Source organism: Salminus brasiliensis, chromosome 13 (genome assembly GCF_030463535.1).
Source record: "Salminus brasiliensis chromosome 13, fSalBra1.hap2, whole genome shotgun sequence".
In the NCBI taxonomy this organism is placed as follows: Eukaryota; Metazoa; Chordata; class Actinopteri; order Characiformes; family Bryconidae; genus Salminus; species Salminus brasiliensis.
Genome location: NC_132890.1, coordinates 31,080,837 through 31,107,180, shown reverse-complemented (window position 1 = coordinate 31,107,180; position 26,344 = coordinate 31,080,837). Strand labels below are relative to the sequence as shown.

Sequence of the window (26,344 nt, the reverse complement as noted above, 5' to 3'; positions counted from 1 at the left end):
TTGCTTAATCCTTGAGTATGTGTATGTGTGTGTGCACTATTCTGTGAGGCCTGTAGTGCGAAACTCCAATGGGATCTCACCGTCTAGATCAATCATTTCAGCGAAATGAGACGTCGGATGAATTAAACATTACAGCAACATTTCCAGCGCTCACTTTCAATCCAATTACAAAATATACTCAGGAGTACGAGCAGTTCATTATTTCAAATCAATATAAAATCCGCAGACGTGGCGGGTACTACACACTCCACTGGGTTTGGGTATTACGTACAGCAGTCGCTTCCAGAAAGATAGGATCGGAGGACGCGGGCGCTTCTGTCGACGATCTGGAATCTCCTCCTAGAGCTGGCCTGGAGTTTTATGGCAGGGCCTGAAAGTCAAGAATGAATTTATTGGTGCAACTCCTCGGCAAAATTGAATCTCGGAACCCCAGACAGAGGCACTGGAGAGATTGATTTCACCGACATCAGCTTATCTTAGAGACACGGATTCCCACACGAGACTGGAGCCTAAATGCGGATCCTCTGTTTGCTGAAATCCTGAGAATCATAGAATCGCATGTGAGAAATGGACAGCCAGCATCCTTCTCATGGCCGTCAGAGCTGTTCCATACACCATCTGAAAACACATGGCCTGCGGTCCATCACGGGATGATACCATGGGATAATACTGTCCAGTGGCAGCAACATCAAACCGAAGCTCTTTAAATGAAGACAGGTTAGATGTTGATAACGTCTCTAGAATGATAAACAGAGCTGTAGATCTTCCCAAAAAAGACATAATGATCATTCTAGGACCCACATCCTTCATTTTTCATATCCTTTATAACACCCGGTTGTGGATAGTGAATAGAACACATGATGCTGTATGTTATGAGCAATAACATTGCACTAACGCACTGCCTCTCCTGTTCTATTGCTTAAATATAACCTCAGAGGGAGTGGGAAATCGGCTGGTTTAGCAGATTATTTACATGTATGGAGAGGTGAATGGTGTATTTTAAAGTTTCCCTTCCTAAATCAAGCTTTTTATTATAAAACACGACACAAAGCCATACCCCTAATCCTTGAAAATCCACAATATAGACCTGTTAAGTTATTCTAATAATAATAATAATAATAATGTTATTTAATGTGTTCTTCTCATTTCATTTTCGTAACACTATTTAACTTGTTCCTCGTTGATTACGTGAAATCTGAAAAATGCCCATTGGTGTCTATTCATTTAGAATATCAGCATCTATAATGTAGACGTTACTATTGTCTGTAATGAAGAAAGTGCACGTTGAACTTTCGGCCGCGTCAGAAAAACAAGAAAGTTTAGTTCTTTGTTGGCGCTGGGCTCGGGGGGGCATCAAAGCGGAGTGTGTTCTGGAGGCGCGTGGGTTCAGTGGGCAGCTGCAGCTCCCCGGGGGGCTGGCTGAAACGATCCCGACGGTTCCGGATCATTAAAGCGGAGAGCGAAGCGCCCGTGTAGGCGGTGAGTGTGTGTCTCACACCAAGTCACAGAGCTTTACCACAAGAACAGTACGAATCTATCAGACAGCTCTGAAGTCAGAGCGCTGAACTGAGGTCAGTTCTGGACTTAACTGCCCACTTTATTAGAAACACCTGCCTTAAAACTTCAGACTGAAAAGAGCAACAACCTGCAATGGTAACAAACAGCTGACTGGATGTGTCAATGTTCCTGTTTTACTCATAAAGTCATATTGACCCTTTCTTCTACAGTTAATACCCACACAAACACACCTGACAACCACCTAAAATACCATACCAACCATTGAGCAACACCATAGCAACCACCACCAAACACTTGGGAACGCCAAAGACCACTAGTGACCACTTTCAAACCACATAACACGCTAGTACCACCTTGTATACCTTCTGAATAGATTGGTAACCAATTAGCAGTGCCGTATCATCTATCTCACGCCCCATCGATATTATATCAAAACAATCATCAGCTGTCTAATTCCATTTATTATTTTTGGTGCATTTTGTCCGTTCTTGTTTGTAAGCTAAATATCATGATACATAGACTCTTTGGACGAAAGTATTTGGACACCAGCTCATTTATGTATTCTTTAAAAATCAAAGGTATTTAAAAAAATTCTGCTTTTGTAACTGTCTCTACTGTCCAGGGAAATAGTTTTTACTAGATTTGCATGCCAAGCATTGGTGAGCTTAGGATATTGAAAGATCTCCACCCCAACTCATCCCCAAAAGCATTGGGTGTAGCACTATCATTCCAGAGAACTACTCCATGGTGCCAATAGGTACATGATAATCTACTCCAGACCTATCCTATTCTATTGGCAGTACTTCTCTACAGGGACTAGACAAGCTGAGTGTGTGTGTGCATTTTCACTCCTGTCAGTAATGGGTACAACCTGGGGGTGTCCACAAATATTTGGACATATTTGTGAAAATGACTATTCTACTCACTGGTCACTCTATGAGCTCTACCTATCTTTCAGGTCCACTATATGTCAGCTGGACTACTCTTACATTGGCATAAATAAACACCAAGCAGCAAAGGGCAGTAAAGTATCTCTGTGAGTTGTCTAACAGTTGAATTAGCTGGTTGAAAAGCTTGTCTGGTTCAGTTAACTATGCTTTGCATTATTTACCTGACCTTTTAGTGACTGTTAGGACTAGCCCCACCGTTGCTACAGGTGACCCCACCTATAGAAAGTTTTATTTTTGAAAAATATTGTTTATAATGATCAAATACTTTTAAACTTCTCTTGCTAAAACGTCAAAAAATCATTTTCTCTCCAACAAATCCTGTGCCTAATTATTAAAGAGTACTGTCAGAAAAAGGTTATTTGGGGCTATACCGTAGAGGAACCACTTTCACTACCATAAAGAACCTTTTCAGTGGACTGTGGAGATACCTGTTTAACTCGTAAAGCCTGACCGAAAGGTTCTATCTATATATAAGTTGTTTTCCTAGAGCCCTACCACCAAGCCAAGACCCATTTAGGATCCTTTATTTTTAAGAGTGCACAGCTGACCCTAGCACTCCTGCCTCTCCCTCAGAGAGAAGAAAAACCTTCTCAACCAGTGCAAAGAGGCATTAAGGAGTCTTATGGAGAGGGAAGGCAGGGGTCACTCCTCCAAATGGCTCAGAATGGAGAGATAGCAGGATGATGCGTTGCTGGAGGGGCCTTGCCACGTCCTGAGCTGAAGAACGGTCTCATTAGATCAGGCTGAACCTCTGAGATCAGACGCCCAGCACTGACCCTGCTTCGCTCTCTCTGCCGAATGTAAGGAAACAATGAATCGGTGAAAATAAAAAGGAAATAAAGAGAAGCACAAACTGTGATAGTTCCTGCGCTCCCTGGGGCCAAAAAAGCCTGCCTGATCTAATCTGGCCCCAAAAATATAAGTCCACTATCATTTCCTTCACATGGACCTTAGAATGTATTCATGCAGATCCACCTCACAGGGCTTTTATTCCTGTTCTGTATTTTTTCTCTTTTTTTTCCAGTGTCACAGATTAAGGTCTCCTCTTCATGGAGCTATCTCCATTTTAATGAGCATGACATTAGAAGGAGGTGTTCAATAAGTGCTGTGCAGCCCGACCAATGAAGCCGCAAGTGTGTCTGATTTGCTTCTTTTTTTCCCGGAGTGTATAAAAGTGAAAAAAAAAAGAAAAGACAGAAAAAAAAGAAACAACCAGTATTGGTTTTGGGTAATTGGCAAAATCGTTCTGCATGGCGGCGCAGAGAGGCCTTTTAGTCACGCTCTGCGATTTCCCATTAAGAAAAGCAGCGAAAAGCAGATTTTTGTTCATTACGACGGACTCTTCAGAAAAAAAAGAAAAAGAAAATCCTACGCCACCCATGCCAATCAGCTAGCCCGCCACCAGCCCCGCGGCCGCCATTAGTAGACATGACACGCCGCCGCATGACACCTTATTATTCCCGGGGAAAGTCGCTGCTGGTATTCCGGGCACAGGCTGGATAATAAGCTGCAATGTCCTTCCCTGCTGCTCCGCGGAACTGTCGTGGGGTTGGAACCGTCATGTCTGACGTGGCTCGAGTCAGGAAATACAAAAACTGTGACACAAAAATCAGTGAGAACCCTTGATGGTACTTATCAGCATTTCACATGACAGACAGACAGACAGACAGACAGGCAGGCAGATGAATAGACAGAATGACAGACAGGAAGTAGAGGTGTGTTTAGATTTCTCTCCGATTTGTTAGAGTTAATCTAATTATTTGAAATCCTGAAAGATCCACATTGCTGCACATAGACATGGCTAATTACTGGTGTATTAGGGCATCAATCAGAAATCAATCAGAAATCAATCAGATCTGCAGCTTCTGCTCTTTCTGCAAATTACAGCTATGAAAGGAGAAGCTGTGTTTGGGGCAGGGTTTAGTGTAAGTGTGTATTCCTAACCTTACACAATCCTAACAGTAACCCCACTTCAACTTCTAACTCTAACCCAACCACAAGTTTAACCCCAAGCCTAACCCAACTGTACTTTCAAGATGACCCAAACTTTAATCCAGTCCTAATTTTAACCCAACCTTAACTTTAACCCACCCTAAACTTTAATCCAGTCCTATTTTAACCCAACCTTAACTTTAACCCACCCTAAACTTTAATCCAGTCCTATTTTTAACCCACCCTAAACTTTAATCCAGTCCTATTTTAACCCACCCTTAACTTTAACCCACCCTCAACTTTAATCCAGTCATATTTTAACCCACCCTTAACTTTAACCCACCCTCAACTTTAATCCAGTCATATTTTAACCCACCCTTAACTTTAACCCACCCTAAACTTTAATCCAGTCCTATTTTAACCCACCCTTAACTTTAACCCCATTTTTAACTTAAGACTAACATTAACCCAACCACAACTTTAACCCAGGTCTAACCCAACTGTAATTTCAAGCTGATCCTAACTTTAATCCAGTCCTATTTTTACCCCAACCCTAACTTTATCTCAACCCCATCTATAATGCAACATTGAAATACAAATATTAACCAAACCTTAATTTAAACCCAACCCTAATCCAAACCCTTACTTAGATCAACTCCAACTCTAACTTTTACACAACATCCAAATCCAAACTTTTACCCAATCCTACTATCACACTAACTCTACCTTTAACCCAATCTTAACTCTAATCCAGTCCTAACTTTAACTCAAACCTAACTTTAATCCAGTAAGAACTTTGTCCCAACCCAATCCTTAAATGTAGACTAACTCTAACCCAACCACAACTTTAACCTAAGCCTAACCCAACTGTACTTTCAAACTAACCCTAACTTTACTCCAGTCCTAACTTTAACCCAATCACAACTATAGCCCAATCATAATATTAATCCAACACTAATTCAATAGAGCCTCGGCCTAGAGCCTATTAAATAATAAACGCTGCAGGTTTGTGTTTTAAAAAGGGGGATTATTCTGTATGGAGAGCGGCCAGACATCCCCAAAACGTCTATGTTTTTAATGATCCTGTAAGGTGTTGTGCCATAAGGCATGCCTCATCCCCAAAGAGATAAACACACACGCATGCCCGCACACACACACACACACACACACACACACTCAGCAGTAATGTAATCAGCCTTAATAATCTGATCATATTACCTGACTCATAACAGTTACTTTGTCAATTACTCCTGATTAGGCTGAATTAAGTGTGATTAATGTTGCTGTTTTCATGGCAACTGCCACGCACCGCTAGGACTGTCGCCGAGACGATGCCGGAGAGCAACACTCAGCACACTCCTGTTTCACTGCTAAAGCGAACAGGTGTGTGAAAACAGCACATTTACAGCATCTCGCTAGCGAGCCTGAGTCAAAGTGAAGGTCCTGTCAGTTTAATATACATTATTTACTCAAACTGTTCAACGTCTGATCAATAAATAATGAGTCTCTGCTCCCTTAAGTGACCTCAGAGGACCTATCACTTTTCTTACGCTCCGCTATTAATATTCAGCTCCTCGGACAATCTCCGCGCGTATAGGGTAGCCGGACGCAGTGTGACACTCTCTATTATTTTTCCCATCTCCCCTTGTAATTATACAAATCCTCCACCCAGTGCATGACCCTGATTGGTCGCCGGGGCTTAATTAGTGGCTGGAGCGGGCTAAGAGCTGTCCGCGGCTCCGTCGAGCTGAGCTGGCGATGGCAGGTGAGATGGGCTGAATTATTAAGCCTCGCTCTCTGCACTGGATCCCGGTCAGCTCCTCTTTAATATGCGGGGCTGATTAATAGCAAAGGTGCCTGGGCAAGCTAATGAAATATGAATACAATTATGTTTTATTAAGAATTTATGCTTTATTAATAACTGGCTCAGGCCTTGTCTAATTCAGAGATATTAAAAGTCAGCTCGCGTAATCAGAGACGATAGAGGAGGACAAATATATGGGTCTTTTTTAAACTCCAAGAATAAACTTTCATGTGAGTTATGAGCTGAGCATGTGTGTGTGTGTGTGTGTGTGTGTGTGTGTGTGTGTGTGTGTGTGTGTGCAAAGTCAGGAAGCAAATGGGTATTATCGTGTATGCTTTAACCTTGCTAATTGCTAGCTCATCATTAGCTCCGCTATTTTTCTTTTTTCCGAAGCAAACTTCATCGAGCGATGATGGATTTGATGCATAAACATAATATCAGCTTGCCTGCTGCGCTATCGCTGTTGGTGTGATGGGCTATTGCCTGTGCGTTGCCTGTGGCAAGGCTTTGGTTAGCTGAGCCGCTGAGCAGCATGCACGGTTCGAGCTATGCTGGTCTGGCTAGCATCCAATCCCTATAGGCAAGTGCTGGAGGGGAGAGAGAGAGAGAGAGAGAGAGAGACATTATGGTAAAGTATAGGGTAGTTTTACCAGCTGCTGCTTCTTTATTGATTAGCCAATTTAGCTACAGGCCTGGTGGACCCTGAAGGAGTCCGTGGGGGTTCGTTTTCTTTTCCTGAACAGACTGTACACTTGGGATGTTTATGTTCTTTCTGAGAGAACACAGCCAGAGCTCTGAGCAGATCCAATATTTCAACATTTCTACGCTATGTGTCCAAATGTTGGCGGATACTCCATCTAACGAGTGCATTCAGCTACTTTTAGTTGCACCCATTGCTGACACAGATGTGCAAATGCACGCACATACACACACATGCAGCTTGATTAATAGAATAGGACTCTCTGGAGCAGATGAACATAAACCTATTAGCAACATGCCTAATGGCCAGTGTGCGCTAGAGGGGTATAAAGCCTCCAAGCATTGAGCTGTTGAGCAATGGAACTGTGCCGCCCTGTACTGCAGTCAAATGCAGTCAAATCCTCACAGCAATGTTCTAAAATCTAGTAGAAAGCCTTCTTGCCTGGACAGTAGAGACCACTCCAACTCCAACAAATGCAGGATACACTCTTTTTTATACCCTTGATTTCAGAAGAAACAATGAATAGACAGGTGTCCCAATACTTTTGTCCATATAGTGTATCTGTATATGATTACTTTATTTTTTTTTTAAATCTCACTTTTACAATTTAGCTATTGTTTTTTAAGAGCAAGGCCATGAATGATGCCTCACAGTTAATAGTCATGGTGGCAAGTGCAGCCTTTAAACTTTGTCAACCATTCAACAGTAGCCTCTTAGCGAACTACAGGCCTCACAGGTCTACAGGATGGGGTGTTTCTTATGGCTGAAACACAAACCGCTCAAATTTTTACAGTAATTACTCATTCACCCTTTAATGAGGCGAGAGACCAGAGTCCTTTATTTTATGAGCGGTAATAAAGAGTAGATACCTGCTCCTGGTTGTCTCCTCTTAGTGTCAACAGCTTCTCACTTTTCAGCCCTGATGGGTAACGCCGCTAAGAAGCCATCCTGTCACACCTGCTGTTACAGACCACATAGGGGAGGCCTTCGTATTCTCAGACTCCTGATCATGGAGGGCTGTGGTGTTGCCAGGATTTGAACTTACGATCTCCTTCCCTTTGACAATCAGGTAGTTATACAGTTGCACCACTCCAAAGCTGTGAAGCCACAGACATTTATGCAGTGTACCTTCACAGCTCTGGAGTGGAAATTGAAGCAGCTTCAGTCGTGTTCCAGCCTCAGTCTGGAAGTCCAGATACTCCCGTTATCAGCTTTTCCTCCATGTTCCTCCAAAAAAAGTTCTTGTTCTGTGTGTGATGCTCATATGACCTACCAGACCGCTCTCCCCAGAGTAGCTAGATGCAACTTAACAGCCGTACTCATTTGTATAAAGTTGGACTTTGCAGAAATTTGTCGTTGTGCACCGAGGCTGCTCTAGAAGCATACGGCAGCGTCTCAAATGAAATGATTAGGAAGCAGTGAGGCGAAGTGACAGGTGTACATTTACTGCAAGCCCATGGATTTGCATGGCATTGTGGGAACTGTAGTGGTTTAGGAGTATTGTTGTGGTAAATGTAGTGTTGACTAACTCTGTACTGTTTACCCCAATAATTGCTGTGATTTATTTAGATGTTGTTTTTTTACTTTACTTTCATTTGATGATCTATTATAGATGCTTCAAAGACGCTCACCTGACATTCAACTAACATTTAACTGAATGTGTGTTAAATCCAACTGAACTCCACAGCCTAAAATAAATGACTGTCTATTGAATGTAGCCCTACACTTACCCTAACCTAACCCTTAACTCAACCCTAAATCCTAATCCTAACCATAACCTAAACATTAAATCTAACCTTAACCTAACCCTTAACTCAACCCTTAATCCTAACCCTAACCTTAACCTAAACATTAAATCTAACCTAACCCTTAACTCAACCCTAAATCCTAACCTTTACCATAACCTAAACCTTAAATCTAACCTTACCCTTACCCTTAACTCAACCCTATATCCCAACCCTAACCTTAACCTAAACCTTAAATCTAACCTTACCCTTACCCTTAACTCAACTCTAAATCCTAACCCTAACCATAACCTAAACATTAAATCTAACCTTAACCTAACCCTTAACTCAACCCTTAATCCCAACCCTAACCTTAACCTAAACATTAAATCTAACCTAACCCCTAACCCTTAATCCTAACCTTTACCATAACCTAAACCTTAAATCTAACCTTACCCTTACCCTTAACTCAACCCTAAATCCTAACCCTTAACTCAACCCTTAATCCCAACCCTAACCTTAACTTAAACATTAAATCTAACCTTACCCTTAACTCAACCCTAAATCCTAACCCTAACCTAACCCTTAACTCAACTCTAAATCCTAACCCTAACCTTAACCTAAACCTTAAATCTTACCCTAACATAACCCTTAACTCAACCATAAATCCTAACCCTAACCTTAACTTAAACCTTAAATCTAACCCTAACTTAACCCTTAACTCAACCCTAAATCCTAACCCTAACCTAACCCTTAACTCAACTCTAAATCCTAACCCTAACCTTAACCTAAACCTTAAATCTTACCCTAACATAACCCTTAACTCAACCCTAAATCCTAACCCTAACCTAACCCTTAACTCAACTCTAAATCCTAACCCTAACCTTAACCTAAACCTTAAATCTAACCCTAACTTAACCCTTAACTCAACCCTAAATCCTAACCCTAACCTAACCCTTAACTCAACCCTAAATCCTAACCCTAACCTTAACTTAAACCTTAAATCTAACCCCAACTTAACCCTTAACTCAACCCTAAATCCTAACCCTAACTCAACCCTAAATCCTAACCCTTACCATAACCTAAACATTAAATCTAACCCTAACCTAACCATGAACTCAATCCTAAATCCTAACCTTTAACTTAACCCTAAATCCTAACCCTTACCATAACCTAAACCTTAAATCTAACCCTAACCTCAACCTTAAATTAACCCTAAATCCCAAACCTAACCTAAATCTTAAATCTAACCCTAAACTTAACCTTAACCTAACCCTTAACTCAACCCTAAAGCCAAGCCTAACCTTTACCTTAACCTTGACTTAACCTTAAATCACAACCCTAACCCTAAATCTAACCCTAAACCCAACACTAAACGGGTAAATTTAAGGTTAGGATTTATGGTTGATTTAAGGGTAAGGTTACGGTTAGGGTTAGATTTAAGGGTAAGATTAATGTTTAACATTGACATGCCAAGCTGTGACTGGAGGGATTGACCTTGATTGGCCACAATATTCTTCATCCTATACATGCAGCGTATAACAGCATTTCTTCCCTTTTGATTCTGTAGACTTGTGATCAAGTAAGAAGCAGCTTACAGCGACTGTATACCTGCATGGAACGGAAAAATAATAACAACATTATAAATCTGGTAACAGATTTCAAATGAACGCTTCTGTCCTGGAGCTGTTAATGATAATTACGTTTTCAGCTCAAACCAGTTTGGAGCCCTGAACACAGCGTACTGTCTTTTTCCATAAGAAAAGCACTGAGTTAGCTCCACCACTGAAGTGTGTAAAATGCTAAACACGGTTTCTTCTGCATGCTAATTGTTTGTTTTCTCTTCTCTTCCCCCTCCCTCTTCTCCCGCTCTCTCTCTCCTGCATCCCACGCCCGCTCCAAAGGTAAGTGTGTTATTTTGGCTGATGTAATTGACGGTGCTGCACTCAGGAATAAAAGGGGGCTTTAGGTGAAGGGGATATCTTTGCTGGCCGGCCAATTCCACACACTAATCTCAGCTTTCACTCACCTCAACATCGTCCAATCAAAACGCAATCCGGCCACTCCTCGAGGATTTGATTGTTTCCCAGCGGCGCCGGAAAAAACATCTCCAATCACCGCGGCTTACTCTCATCCGAAAGGTATTTTTCTTTGAGATGACCAATCGGCCTGAAGGAGATTAGATGTTTCTTCGGCAGTGGGGTGAAGAAAAGCCCCCCGCTTTAGCACCGGGGCACGTCTAGAGCTGGAGATAAAGCATGAGTCCCTCACGAAAATAACCACATTTTCATAGTTAGCTCCAATATACTGGGAACAAAGGCGTATTCCGGAGGCCCGTCGAGTAACTCAGTCTGACATCAGGAGCTTTAAAGTTCGCCAGAAGCTAGGAAACACTGCCTACCTCATCAGAATATAAAAACAGGATGTTTCACAAATTTGATTCTGAAGCACCAAAAGGGCTGTTTTGCTCAAACAGAACATTAGAAATGTGCATAACATTTTCAGACGCCACGTGTGGCTGCGAGGCTGACGTGCTTTCGGAAAGGCTTGCCGTGCCTCTGTCCGTTTGAAGACATCAACGCAATTACCGTATTCCCAGAGCTAAAGTCCCCTGCTTTCAGGGAGGACGGTCCTTCTGCATTGTGTTTCATTTCCCTGCTTGCTTTGTTCGCCTTGTGCAATTTGAGTCACTGAATTCCTGGATAAAAGGCGAGGCGTTTGAGTAACGCAGATGAGCGCTGTCTCAGAATTGTGGCATGTTGTTATGCCATGAAAGCTTTGAAACTACTTTTGATCACCAAATCTGTGAAGGTATGGTGCAGTCTGGCCCTCAGTGGCAGGCCTTTTGTACGTCCCAATATCTGGCCCGGAACCAGTCTTAATCTCTACATGGAAACGATAAGCACGTCTGGGCTCTTAGCTGAAGGCTGTCCGAGTCACAGGTTGTTTTTCCTGCTGGTATCAAATTTGTCACTGAGAATTGAAGCCAATGTAGTGCCTTTCAGTACAGCTTGGTACTGTTCTGATCAATGAAAAAGCCCATATCCAAGTTTCTCTCAGTTAGTTTGAATTATCTGACATCTTATCAAACGTCTTAACCTTTTAAGGCCAAACAAGCTGTGGATAACACTTACAGTGCACTGTATTTAAACCTATAATAACTCAGGAACTCAGGAACACATAAAAGGTTTTAAGATTTTAAGAGATATCGCTGAGATTTTCCATAACACTGAAGCAACAGCCCTACAGGGTCTGCTTGCCAAGCAGTCTGCTTTCTAAACTGAATTGTGGAATAGTGAGCAGAACATGAGCTTTGATGTATCTCCAAAAAAGTAAAGGTAAAAAGGTAAAGGTGCAAGTATTTGTCACTGTACAGTGTACAGTAAAATTTGTCCTCCACACACTAGTGAACTAGGGGCAGTGAGCACACACACACCCAGAGTGTTGGGCAGCCAACTCCAGTGCCCGGGGAGCAGAGAGAGTGAAGGGCCTTGTCCAAGGGCCCAACTGTGACAGCTATCCAACCCACAACCCTGTCATTAATAGCCCAGAGCTCTATCCACTGAGCCACCACTGCCCCTAATGTTGAGCCCTGGATGGAAGCTTGTTTTTTTGCCATGACCCGGATTCGAACTGGGGTTGCTGCATGTATCTCCAAAGTAAGTAATCTGGAGCATTTCTATTGGTCTATTAATCCAGAAGGTTTTACACAATGTACAGAGCAGCTACAGTGTTCAAACAGACTAAGTGGAGATCCATGTTTGTCAGTGAACAGCAGCGACAATATATATATAAACACCATACTGAGCCCTGAGCCCTGAGGGTGTCCCTCAGGGCTCAGTCCTGGGGCCTGTGTTCTTACATATATATATATATGTAAGAACACAGGCCCCAGGACTGAGCCCTGAGGGACACCCTGTGTAAACTAACTTGAAGAAGATTTGTGGACAGAGACGAACAGCTGTCTGTTAGAAAGATAACTAGTGAACCAGGATAGAACAGTACCGGTACAGCAATATACTGAACACTTCAGAGTCAGCAGCCAAATGGCAGCCATCTAAGTACTGTGGCAAGGTTGAACATTAGACTGAAGGGTCACACAGAGGCTGTTTGAGACATGGTGAGATTGTTGGTTGGTTGACTGAGTGGCAGCAACTATTTCTGACAGTTTAGCTACTGTATAAATGAAAGATTAGCAGGTTTACAGTTGCTCACAATGCTACAACCCTTTGAGATTCAATTTTAAACAAAGGAGGTTTTCTAGCATTGTATGGTGTTTAAACTACATCAGCCCAAAGTGGATGAAATTGGCTAGAATGTTATAAAAACCTCCATCATTGGGCTGTAGAGAAATGGAACTCTGTTCTCTGGAATGATGGAACAGATTTCTAGAGGAGCAGAGGCTGGTACTGCCATAAATAAGGGTTAAAATCCATATTAATATCCATGATTTCAGAAGATAAATAAGAGCAGGTGTCTGTGACCTTTAGTGTATATATCTATCTATATGGCCACTTTTATGCTTAGGTCTTAGATTAGATTAGATTGATTAGATTAGATTAGATTGACCTTACTCTGAAATGAGTAAATCTTGCTCCGTGGCGTCAGAAGATGCAGCTCTTACTTTGTAATTTACTGGTAGTAGAGCACTGTAAAATGCTAAATTGGCTCTGGAAGAGCTTCTACAGCCACTTTACCGAACTCTTGAGCCTCTTAGAATATAATGGGGAGAAAGAAAGAGAGAAAGTGTGTAAAAGATGAACGTTGTGAGAAAGTAGACAAAGAAAGAAAGATAGAGCAGCTAAAAGGGAGCAAGGAAGGGAGGAAGAGGGGTTTGGTATGACAGCATGTTCTCCGCTGTGAGAGTTTTGGTCCTCGTGCTTTTGCCACTGCTCTAGACGTCTGGAAAATGAGGCACAAAGACTTGACTGAAGCGGTGGCCTACTTGAGCTTAGTTCTTACACAATGTCTGTACAATACGTCCTCTGCAACTAGCCAGATAGTGCTACACGCAGACACACGCTTCCACGCATTTGCACGAATAAAGAAGTGTTTGCTGCAGCCTCAGCAGGCTCTGTGGGCTCTTTGACTGGAGAGACGTGACCTCATATCTGTTGGGTTGAATTGCTCATCTGGCCCCGATGATGGAGCACGGAGAAAGGAGAGGCTACTGTAAGGAAGTAAAAAGTGAAGCAGGAAGGAATCAGGTAGGCAGACAGAGGCAAGACTGGACCAAGGAATGAAGCATGTATGGACTTTCAATTTTTTTTACCATGAAACCATATCATCAGCCTATGATTGTATAACCCAGGCCTATTCTGCATGTATAATCATATAAATGTATGTATAATCTTACTGTGCTATTCATTGTTTTGCATTAACATATAGAGTCTCTCAATGCACCTCACAGGCCTGCTGGGTCAACCTACATCAGACTCAACCCAATAGGGCAAGATTTCATACCTACAAGGTTTTATTCCAATAGTCACAAGAATAAAATAACTGAAGGACAATGTCTGATTTTTTACGCAACACTAAACAAACCATCCCAAGGACCAACACTAAATAATGTACTGAAAATAGACAAAAGTATTGGGACACATGCTAATTCATTGTTTCTTCTGAAACAATATATAAGCATGTGTCCCAATACTTTTGTCTATATTCTGTAGCTATGAAGTTTCCCAGCCAACATGCTCATGTGGCGCTCACATTGGTGGGACGTGGCTAGGGGGGTTCCAGGTGGGCATGGGCTGTGAGTGGGTTTGTACATGTTATTATTACTGGTCTTCCCAAATGTGCCCTGTTGTTACGGCCCATCCTAATCTCACATGGGAAGCCCATGTTTAACCCCTTCCTGGTCCTGTTACCAACCCAAGTGGGCATCCATATGTGGGCCCAGCATGGAACCCATGGACCAAACATTCTGGTTCTCAGTTGGCCACATAGCTAACCATACAGGCTTTCTACTTAATTTTGGAGCATTGCTTTGAGGATTTAATGAGTTGGGATCACGGTTAGTTCCCGCAATACCATGTAAATCCAGCGGCTTACAGTTTAAGGTTTCTGCATTTGTCAAATTACGGTGTTTACTCTATTATAGCATCTATTCTCTGACTGTGTGCACATACTATTACACCCCTACCAGGTTTGTAATACTAACACCTCTCTGAACAGAATCATGTTGTATCAGTACAGTGCTAATGCTGTTATCCACTCAGAACAAAGCTTACCACTGATTTGTCCCGTATTTTACACCTCCGTCTCAAATCTGCTGTCTACAGTGTTCTAAAGCTATCTTGTCTCAGTGAACTGGGTTTAAGGCTACGCTTCTTGCACTCTTGCCTAGTTGGCCACAAAGCCGTTGCTCTTTTTTGGCTTAATTGGACCTCGTACAGCGAGGGTTGCTGCAACAAAATCTGCTCCTGCAGCCTCGCGGTCGGGGAAGTTTAGAAGGGTCAGGCTTGTAGCCGTCTGCTGAAGACTCCCAGCAGCAGGAGCAGCTCTAATCCACACCTGCTAACCTACACAGCTAAGCCTGAGGACAGGGAAAAGCCTCTACTTAAAAAGAGATCTAGAGGACAGTGTTTCACAAGTATGTGCATTTATGCATGTTGGTGTTGATGACATATGATCAGTGATTCATTCTTTATGATCGTTTTTTAAACATTTAATAATAAATAAATATTTAATTTAGATTTTAAACACCTACTTCTGGAACTAGATAGAAAGTCGTTTTTTTAATCAGATATAATTAAGTAATTAACGGTTTACAATCTGGGCTCATAAAAAGGATACACTGTGTGGACGAAAGTATTGGGACACCTGCTCATTTGTTGTTTCTTTTGAAATCAAGGGTATTCAAGAGAAATCAAGGAAAGAAGACTTTCTACTAGATTTTGGAGCATTGCTGTGTGGATTTGATTGCATTCAGCAGCAAGAGAGTTAGTGAGGTCAGGATATTGAATGATCACCACCCCACCTCATCCCCAACTCCAGAAATAAATATGCTATCCTTGCGCAGACATGCTAACCAAAACATAACAAATGATGGGTATGAGCTATATTGCTATGCTGTATCTTTTTCAGCATAATCATACATTTTTGTGGACACCTTCTAATGAATGCATTCAGCTACTTTAGGTTGCACCCATTGCTGACACAGATGTGCAAATGCACACACAGCTAGGTGTAGTCTAGTGCCTGTAGAGAGGTACTGCCAATAAAAAAGGACTTCTATTACAGATAGAAAAAGACTTCTATAAACATGAACCCGTTGGCACCATGCTGCCTAATGCCAGGTGTGGGCTGGAGGGCTATAAAGCCCCCAGCATTGAGCTGTGGAGCAGTGGACCGGTGTTCTCTGGAATGATAGACGGTGCTCCATCCAGTACTTTTGTTTGGGATGAGTTGGGGAGTTGTGATGAGGTGGGGAGGTCTAGTAGAAAGCCTTCACTGGACAGCAGAGACAGTTCCTCCAACAAAAGCAGGACAGACCTTTTGTCCAGACTTTTGTCCAGATGGGTAAGTTTATGTCAGTTGGCATGAACTCTTTTGAAGGTGTCAAGCAGTATTACGCTGCCCTACAGTGAAGTGTGTGAACCGAGTTTGGGGCCACAGACTCCCATGTCATTTCAGGGTGAGGATGAAGACTTTGGACCACTTCATGCAGCATAACCGATTGCCGACTCACGTCTGCATGTCTCAGTCCATGTCGTGGTCATAGATGCTTTATCATTTCTGTCTAAAATGATGCTAAATCTAAGTGAGCTGGTTTGAAACAGGAGGACAAAATTGGAGCCTACAGAAATCGATCTGGGAAGTCTCACTGCATAATTTCCGCATACAAAAGGAAATCTCATTTGCAGAGGCAGAGTGTTCATAGTGTTTTGAGCGATGGGTAATCTCTTAAATCAATAAGACTGCAGTCAAAAGGAGCTCCTGGTGTGAGAGCTCTGATGCTGACAGCAAGAAACGCCATGAAACTTCAAATCATTTCCAAAGCCTTCCTCTTCTTTCCTTTGCTTTCTCCTTTCTACCACTTGTTTCTCCAAATGACTTCCAAAACCGAGAGCTACTGCCATCGCCCCGGCATCAAAGGCACTTTCCCTGTGAATGCGCCCATGCTTTTCCCACATGGATGCTTTGTTTGGAAGACTCTGGAAGCTTTATTTGTGATATTATTATGCAGCTGTGTGAGGTGTCCTCGTTCTCTGACTCGAGTCACTCGTTGTATCGCTCGGCTGTTGGCGCCAGTATTCCCAGTCTTCTGTATCGGCCCCATGAATCGTGTTTCTCCGGGCACCAGCGGTCTGTGACCTTGTAAAAGAAATGCCGGGTCTACTGAAGGAGTGGCTCCGTTCAGCCGGCCTCCCCGGGCTGTATTAAAGGTTTCTAGAGGCTTAGGCACAGAGGTGTCAGTCTTCAAAGAGAGATACAGACCAGCCTGAGTCACGGGCTTCATAAGACTATGTTCCTAAAGATTTAGAGGCACCTGCATCACTGAAGTGTCACTCAAACTGGATTCAGCCTAGACGCTTTTATCAGGCTGTCAATTACAAGAAGACGCCGGGGCCATCTGAGGACAGACATTACACCAGGCAATGACTGACACTACGTAACAGGGTATTTACATTAGTCTGGCTCAGCAATGGATATGAACGTACCCCCACATCCCCCACACCCCTCGTCCTTCAGATGGCTGTTATGTGGGTGTGGGTGTTAGAAAGAAATTGCCTGTGAATTTAAATCGAAATTCATTCCTTAGTATTTTAAGAGAGCATTCTTTGAGTGATGCCACAGAACAATTGTTGTCAGTCAGGCCCTCAGGGGCCCCCAAATGGTCCAGATTTTTTGTTTAGGAAAAATAATACCAGAGGACCGGTCTGGTTTAATAGAAATTTAGAGGTTCTTCCTAAAACTTCTATATTATGTAAAGTTTCTGTAGACCTTTAGGATCTTTAATAAGCTTATTTCCATTCCCATTCCTTTATGGGGAACCAGTAGTGGTTCTTCTTTGCATCATACTGAGAACCCTTTGGTACCTCATCTTTGCTGTTCTTGTTTTGACAATTCCAGATAATCCCATTTTTGGACCCAGGGGTGCTGCCTGGGATGTAGGGCCCCATTAAAAGATATTACACTGGGCCCCACACTTCTAAAAATTCTGCTGAAAAACTCAATTAATGCATTTTTAGGGCCCCTGTTAGTCACATGACCTTAGAATCGTCAGCCCTCTCCAATGTGGCGCCCCTGTCCAGTTCAGACATTCACCACACAGTAATGGAATCAGTAAGAGAACATGATTACTTTATACTTGCAATGTACACCAATCAGCCATAACATTAGCACCACCTAATACAGAAGAGGGCCTCCTTGTGCCGCCACAACACAACAGACCTGACCAATCAAGGCATGGACACCAATACATTAGCCTGGACCACTTTTGATATATACTGGCCACTGAATACCAGAAAACCCCAAGAAGACCTGCCTGATGTTTTGGAGATGTTCTGACCCAGTCGTCTAGCCGTCACAGTTTAAAGTGGCTCAGGTCCTTACGCTTGCCCACTGTTCCTTCAAGATCTGACTGTTCACTTGCTATCTAATGTGTAGATCCCACCCCTTGACAGATGCCGCTGTACATGCAGATAATCAGCTGTCACTGGTGCTTTGCTTATGGCTGATTGGTGTACAGTGTCTTCAGTTATTTCCCAGCGTTAGCTGAGATAAAAATACCCCGGCACTTGGAGAACAGCACATGCTTAAGCTGCTTTTTCTTTTTCGTCTCTTGTTACCTTCTTTTCGGTGTTAGCCACGTTAACGTTTTCATCCACAAACAACCACTTAAAACACTGCAAAATGAATAGAGGTTGCAAAAACTGTGACAGGAACTCCCTGCTTCTGTTACTTAGGGAACCAAGACAGAAGGAGGCTCATTAAAAAGTTAGCTCTGTTAAAAAAAAAGTGGCACAATAAATGGGAGCTAGCATTTGTCTCCTGTTAGCTTCACGTCATTGTTAGCCACACTTAAAAACAACTGCGAAATAAATAAAGGCTGCCAGCGAAGTGACGGGAACATTCATGTTGCTGTTATTTACAGAACAGACAGAAGGAGAGACATCTTGGTCGACCCCCCCCCCTTCCTTGATTGGCTAGCGTTGATTATTCCTGGCCTTTTCTTTCTCTCTCTCCCGCTACCTTCCTTCCTCCCTCCCTCCTACTCTCTACACTCTCTCACTCTCTCTCACTCTCTCTCTCTCACTCTCTCTCTCTCTCTCTCTCTCTTTCCTCCCACACACAGTGCTAGCTGGAGGCTAGCTCATGGAGCATTACTCATATAGCACCAGCTCATACAGCAGCGCTCTCTTCATTAGCAACTTCAGTGGACTCTTCAGGGTTTCTGCTACAGTTACCTCTGGACCGCGGGCGAAATCAGCCCACACGAAGAACCGAGGGAGCGAAGCCTTCCAGTGTTCCCCACAAAGCGCACATTTCTCTCCCTCTCTGTCTCTGTGTGTCTCACTAGCTCTTTCTCTCTCTCTGTGTTTTCCCCCTATTCATCTCTCTCATCCTATCAAATATTTGTCCTCTTGGATGTGACAAGTTAAATGAGGTTGCCTCGAACCTTCTCCCCATTAGGAGAGAGAGTCTTTTTTTTATTACAGGGCATTATCTTATTTGAGCCAGACTCGCCGCATGGGCTCATTAAAAAATTCAATTAAACCTCCCTCACGTTTTTTGGACCTCGTCTTGAGAACTCATATAATGGTATTAGTTTCTTGCAACAAGGGTTGCCAGGTCGTATAATGGCATTAGCTTGCTGCCGCGAGGGTTGCCAGGTTGACGCATGCATTATTCAGCGATGCAGCGCATCAAAGGTGAGAGAAAAAGAGTCGTTCCGAGAAGCTGGGCAATCGTCGCTCCCACAATAGCACAGGTCCATGTAGTCTGCATGGCAACATCCCCAGACAACGGCAAGTTACAGGCAACTATCGCTTCATATTTAAGCTGCTGAAGCCAAAGCGGGGATAAAAAATGACGCCACTTAGCAATGTAGCGCTACCGGGACGTTTCAGAGGCTGCCACGCAGATGAGCGGTGCACTGCCGACACTGGTTTCATGTGATGTGGGGAGGAAGTGCCACCAACCCACCTTGAGAGAGCAAGGCCAATTGTGCTCTCTCTGACTCCGGCTGCTGATGGCAGCATGCCAGATCATACTGGCAGCGACTTAGTTCACTGGACCACTCAGTATTTTAGTTCACCGGACCCCCCAGTATTTTAAAATCATTTACCGTAATGTTAAATGATTTAGTTCAGACAGTTAAGATGATCCAAAGTTAAACCCAGACTGCAGAAATAGTGTCCAATCAGGTTACAAGCCCTTATCTAGGTTCAGTTCTGGAGCAGAAACTGACCCCAGATCTACCATCTTGCTCTGAAACAGTACACTCTTTGGGTGTTTTCACACCAGTGCTTGCTCTCAGAGTTCAGTACGATTGGTCAAGTGTGAAAGCTGTTGTTGAGCCCAGGAGCAGTTCAGAGAAGCAATCTTTGGTCAGAAAAAGATGGTCTGGGATTCGCTTCAGGCATTCTGTATGGTCTGTTGTGTTATCTGCTAGATCACTGACTCAGCATTATTTTCAGTCTGTTCTTCTTCTTTCAGTGCATGTTCTAGATCTTTCCCAGATATTCTAGATATTATTCATGTACCTCTGTTTATTCACGTTTATAAACTTGATCATATATAATAAAATATACTATATAACACACACACACACAAACATATATATATGTCTTTACATTGTGTAAAACATTCATGATGAATGGACCAATAGAAATGCTTCAGAATGATTAGGAATTAAGTATTTTACACTAACCATTGGAACCTTTTTTTGTTGCTCGACAGTGACGATATATATATATATATATATATATATATATATATATATATATATATATATAGTGTATCAGTAGTTAATATATATATATATATATATATATATATATATATATATATATATTAAAATACTGTTAGTTCTATGCTTGCCAACAAAGAAATAGGCTCTTTTAATGGTGGACAGAAGTTAGCATGGGTACTCCACCACTGTCAACAGGAACAGGCCAACTGCGTGTATGTGTGTATGTGTAAACATATAGGTGCTTTCACACCTGCGCACCATTGTCCAGACCAGAGGACCAAAATTTAGTCAGACCAAAAGAGTCTTGGCCTTGATCAACTAACCCATGGTTCGGTTCGTTTGCAGTGTGAAAACGCTTCAAATGATAGAAGAACCGGTGCAGTGCACAACTGATTACACAGGATTTGTCGAACTGACAACACACCGACATACAACACATCCTTATACAAACCAATCAACGTCAAGTATAGGGAGACCCAGCCCATGTAGGTGAAGACATCAGGACATAGCATAGTAGCATAGCTCTTTAGTGCACTCTCTAAACTGCAGTGTGAAACCAAAATAAACTTTAGGTGTGAAGCGCTGTAACAGACCTACGAAACCTGGCATTTGACAGGTGAGTTGAATGAGATGTGCTTGAGCAGGAATCCAGCCCTCCAGGATAGTGGAGTAAACACAAGTCCAAATACTGACTGGCTTGATTTCCTCATTTCCTGTAGACCTGACCTGAGAAAGTGTGTTGTACTGTTTATGTAAAAATAATAAAAACTCAACCATATTCACAAAGTCAGTGTAAAACTATAGGCAGGGAGCATGACTCCTTAGAGGGAGAGTCTTCAACTCTACACCCTCCATCAAATCCAACCTCTCCACAGAGAGCAGGCCACACACTCACTCAGAAGAAATGCCCTGAAACAGTGTGTAAAATAGTTTCCTCGTAGCGCTCACAATGCAGGAGGTGCACTGTGTGGCTGAATTTCAAAAGACCAATTACAGGCCACTGGGAGCGGAAGCCATTAGCAGTGACTGACATCCAGAATATCCAACACTGGCTGTGAGTATTTTTTGTTATGTGGTTATTCCAGTGATTCAAGTGTGATTGACACACACTGTAGACTGGCCTCTATAGAGTGCAGCAATGAATTCAGCAGTTAAGGACACAGAGGCTGTGAATGCGGGTGAGGTGAGACCATGGTAAAGGTCAAACTAGCTAATAGTAACTACCGACTACTTCTACAGTGTGCTTTAGTGCTTTAGTATAAACAACATAGACTGCACACTAAGAGTACAATTATGTACAGTGTGTTATTACTGTCAGAACAACAGTCATTTCACTTTACAGTAACAGTATTTATGCAAAGTCATAAAAAATCAGTATTTAAAAAGTACTTTTTTCTTAGTTCAGTTCTGTTTTGTTGTTGTTTTTATTCCTGTTTTGCTTTTTATTGTTATTATTCGCTGTTGACCAGAGGAGGATGGGTTCCCCTTATGAGTCTTGGTCCCTCTCAAGGTTTCTTCCCCTCGACCCGAGGGAGTTTTTACTTGCCACTGTTGCCACTAGGTTTCTCAAAAGAGGCTCGGACCAGATCTCTGTAAAACTGCTTTGTGACAACATTTGTTGTGAAAAGTGCTATATAAATAAATTTTAATTGAATTAAGTACTAATGTTCAGTACTTTACATTACAATTATTACTAGTCTAATGAACTTTAACCAGTACATTTCATTACAATCACCATTTTGGAACCATGGAGCCATTAAATTCAAAACCAGTACTCTTAGAATCAAATTTAGTACTTTGCTATTAAATGAACTTCAAAACCAGTAAATTCTACTAAAATCAGTATTCTGCCATTAAATGAACTTCAAAACCTGTAAATTCTACTGAATTCAGTACTTTGCCATTACATTCAAAACCAGTACTCTTAGAATCAAATTCAGTACTTTGCCATTAAATGAACTTCAAAACTGGTGCATTCTGTTAAATTCAGTACTTTGCCACTAAATGAACATCACAACCAGTAAAGTTCTATTGAAATAAACACTCTACCATTAAATGAAATTGATAACCAGTACTTTCCATTAAAACCAGTACGTTGCCATTACATGGACTGTAGCCTCTGTGTCTGATACACTCACACCTGCACCAACACATAAAATCATCACTACCATGTCAGTGCCAGTGCTATGCTGATTATAATGCACCTCCAAAACCATAGCTGGTCAGTGGGCAGTCCTGAGGTCAAAAGGTGAGTAGTGATAAATGAAGTGGAGGCCAGCTGAAACAGAAGTGCACTGTGAGATGTTTCATAAATTACATTTTATCAAATTATGCTGATATGGATTTCTGGCCATATTGCTCCAGCATAACTGGGCATTTTAATGCATTCATAATGCTGAGCGTATTACTCCATAGGGAACACTTAGTAAAGTGGAAGAACCATCTGAAAATGTGTTTTCGCTTCTTTTGATTGCACTGCACATATCAGTGCGAGATACGGCCTCATATGCAAACAGCGAAAGTGCTCAGACGTACCCTAATGTGCCCACCACAAGCGCATTTTTGACTCTATTAAAGAAGTGAAGTGAACTTGCGTGCTGAATATGCTTATCAGCTAAAAGTAGAAGGTTGATCAGCATAATTAACAGAAGCAATTCTACAGGGGTCAGACACTTTTAGTAAAAAAGTCATCCGCAGAATTGCTTCGGTTCATGGCCCTGCAGAAGCTGTTAGGAGCTATCAGCAGGAACCACCCGCTACCATACACAGCCTACAGCTGCTAACACACACACACACACACACACACACACACACACACACATACAAACAAGGCAAGACAAAACATCACAAACAATCAGCATGTCTCCCATGGCTCAGGATGACCCAATACTTTCTTTTGAATGAAACGCGAGGGGTCAAGAGACCAGTCGCTTCCTTTCGCACGTTAACACACACACACACACACACACACACACGCAAAGGAGACAAGAGCGCTAAAGGTTAAATTCACATAAAACGCTTCCGCTTTCTTTCAAATGATGCAATCTGCTGTAAAGCCTCGATTCGGCAAGACCTCCACTCTCTTGGTGGCTCAGGCTTGCTGTAGAGGTGGAGGGGCGGAGCCAAGAGCCCACAGGGTCTTCTGTCGTCACCCTAGAGGGGGGAATGAACTCAGCGCAAATGTAGCTCAGGTTCATAAATAAAGAAAGGGCCATTATACAAGCAAATACATTACACAGAAGAGACGTTCATACAGAGAGCAAAGTAAACAGGACAGCGAGTTCAGCCTTAACCTTCTCCTCATCTGACAGACTACATGCTTTTCACTGCTGCTGCCGGTATTAGCCTATAACCTATTAACCTTATGGCAGCATCACATGCCTATAGCTATTAGTGGTCTCCCAGGTGTTTTTGTTGAATCTTACCATGTTTGCTCAAATTTGAAGCCTTGTTACTTCAACCTGTACAACATGTACAAGAAATCAGTACTTTTCCATTAAAGCATTCCTATGTCAGTGCTTTCTTCTTTATACATATTCACATTTAGCTGCGCCAATTAACCCAGCATCACTGAGCAGCCAACATGCTCAAACAACAAGGCCGGATCCCCAGCTCTGATACATCAGCCAACAGATGCCTGTGCCAGCCAGCATCAAAATGGGAGTGATGGACAGGGCACCATCTACCCACCCGAAAGAGAGTATGGCCAATTGTGCTCCCTCAGGCTCCGGCTGCTGATGGCGAAGCAGCATGATCTGGTTTCAAACTTGCAATCCTCAGGCCATAATGTCAGCATCTTAGACAGCTAAGCCTTTCAGAGCCCCAAAAATCAGTACTTTCAAATAAAATGTGTTTGTATTTAATATTAAATGACCTGCTAAATTATTATTCATTAAAATTCAGTACTTTTGATGTTTAATTTACTTAAAGAAACAGTACTTTCAGTGTGCGTTAAAGTTACTTTATAAGCAGTACTTTGACATTAAATATACCCTGACATCTGTGCTTTCTGTTTAAAAAATGACTTTTTTAATGAATAAAAATGATGGGATTTGCCACAATCAATGCTCCTGTGCAAAACCTCAAGTTTAACTTTGGTGACAAATGCAAATGCAAATGCACATGCATGCAGAACCCTTTACACAGTTCTCCCCCATTTGCTGTATTAAACACATTAACAATAGCCTGAATGATACAAAGTCAGTCAAAATCATGGTTGCCAACCTTGTTAACTGCTTGTTGCACCCACTGGCAAACATCCTTAGAAAAAGGAAACCTCAGTTCCCGGAGCATACCCACACAGACTTGGGGAGAACAGGGAAACCCAGATAGGGCCTTGAACCTAAGACCCCAGCGCTGAGATGCAAACATGCAAATCACCAAGTGCCACACTGTGCCACATGGTTTCACTGGTTTTCACTCGTAACCCAGCAGTTCTGACACAGTTTAGAGTAAAGAAGTTGGAGAACAATGGCACAGACAATGAAATGAGAAACTTTAACTAGGTGAGAAACGCCAGCCGACAAAGGAGACAAAACCGGAACTATAGTGCAATCCAGTCTCTGGCCAGAAAGAGGCTCCATCAGTGAGCTCTTGATTTATCTCCGGCCTGCTTTCGGCTCCTGATAGGTTCACAGGCGAGGCAGAGAGATGTGGCATTCTCGAGTCGACACAGCAGGGCGACACACCTCACCGGACGAACGTCTCCGAAAGCCAGAAAAGCGATTTGTATGCAAAGGAGTGCGAGAAATGGCCTTAAAAGAGCAGCTTTGTCAGTTTAATAAATGATTCTGGCTGTCTCCTGCGCCTATCAGGGTTTATTAGGAGACGAAAGGGGCAGGATGTGTGTGTGTGGAGACCTGACTCTTTTTTTTTTCAGCTGAAAGTTTGTTTTCGTGTTGTTTCTAACCCTCCTCCTCCCAATTCTGCCTCAATCCCCCAGCGGCTCTGTTTGCTGATAAAAAAAACAAAGTGAATTATTCTCGGCCTCCCGGCATCCCGGCGTACCGGCGTACCGGCGTACAGCTGCGGAAACACAAACAGGTAACAGCTCTGGGCTTCCGTTCCTCCGCAAAGCCCTCTTAGACTATGATTAGTTTTAACCTATGATGTTGGGAGATATCAACAGAATCACAATCAACGAGTAATTACGGAGAATTTTTACTAATAGGGTTCTGTTTGCTATAGGATTGGGCTAGCGTTCAGGTCTCATGCATTATGCATGACATAATCCAGATCTGGCAGGAGCAGCCACATGTGGTTGAACCAGACACCTTTTTCTAACACAATTAGCCGCACCTGAGATGCAATCTGCAGAGATTGCGATGTTTATTTTAGCAGCAAAGGTGAATGTTTTTCATTTTAGAGTTTCATTATCACCATGTGTTGATTTAGCCATACTGTAAAAAGCAGTGGTAAGTAAGACAGGCTTGAATTGGCCTACATGACCTACTGGCTGTCCTCCAGAAGTCCAGAGGTAATTTAAGTTTTAGTGTTTCTACTTCATATCATTTAAAATGTTATAAAATGTACCCAAAAAGAGGGAGGGAGAAATAAAGACAGGGAGAGGAGAGAAGAGAGAAGGGTAGATTGAACTAGCTATGGTTAAGTAACAGAGGTTTTCAGTAAAGCCTGCCGCACAGATCGTCAACACGAAGGTGCTTCATGACCACTTTTCAGTTTCCACAACACACCACACAGCATTTTGACAGTACTACATTAAATTAAAGCCTTATCAAGACCACAGAAAGCCACAGTAGATCATTTGGGACTTAAAATGTACACAGAGAAGAC

General features: G+C 42.5%; 1 protein-coding gene across 2 annotated transcripts in view; it reads left to right on the top strand.

Moving 5' to 3' along the window:
• LOC140575248 (carbohydrate sulfotransferase 8-like) overlaps positions 1-26,344 on the top strand; it is a 280,691-nt gene that overhangs the window by 154,130 nt on the left and 100,217 nt on the right. The window contains exon 1 of one of the 2 annotated variants that reach the window (XM_072695480.1): positions 25,530-25,594. The exons of the other annotated variant lie outside the window; for it this stretch is intronic. The gene's annotated coding sequence lies outside the window, so the exon portion shown is untranslated. Of the gene's footprint in view, positions 1-25,529; positions 25,595-26,344 lie in introns of those variants that run through there. 2 annotated transcript variants of the gene reach the window in all.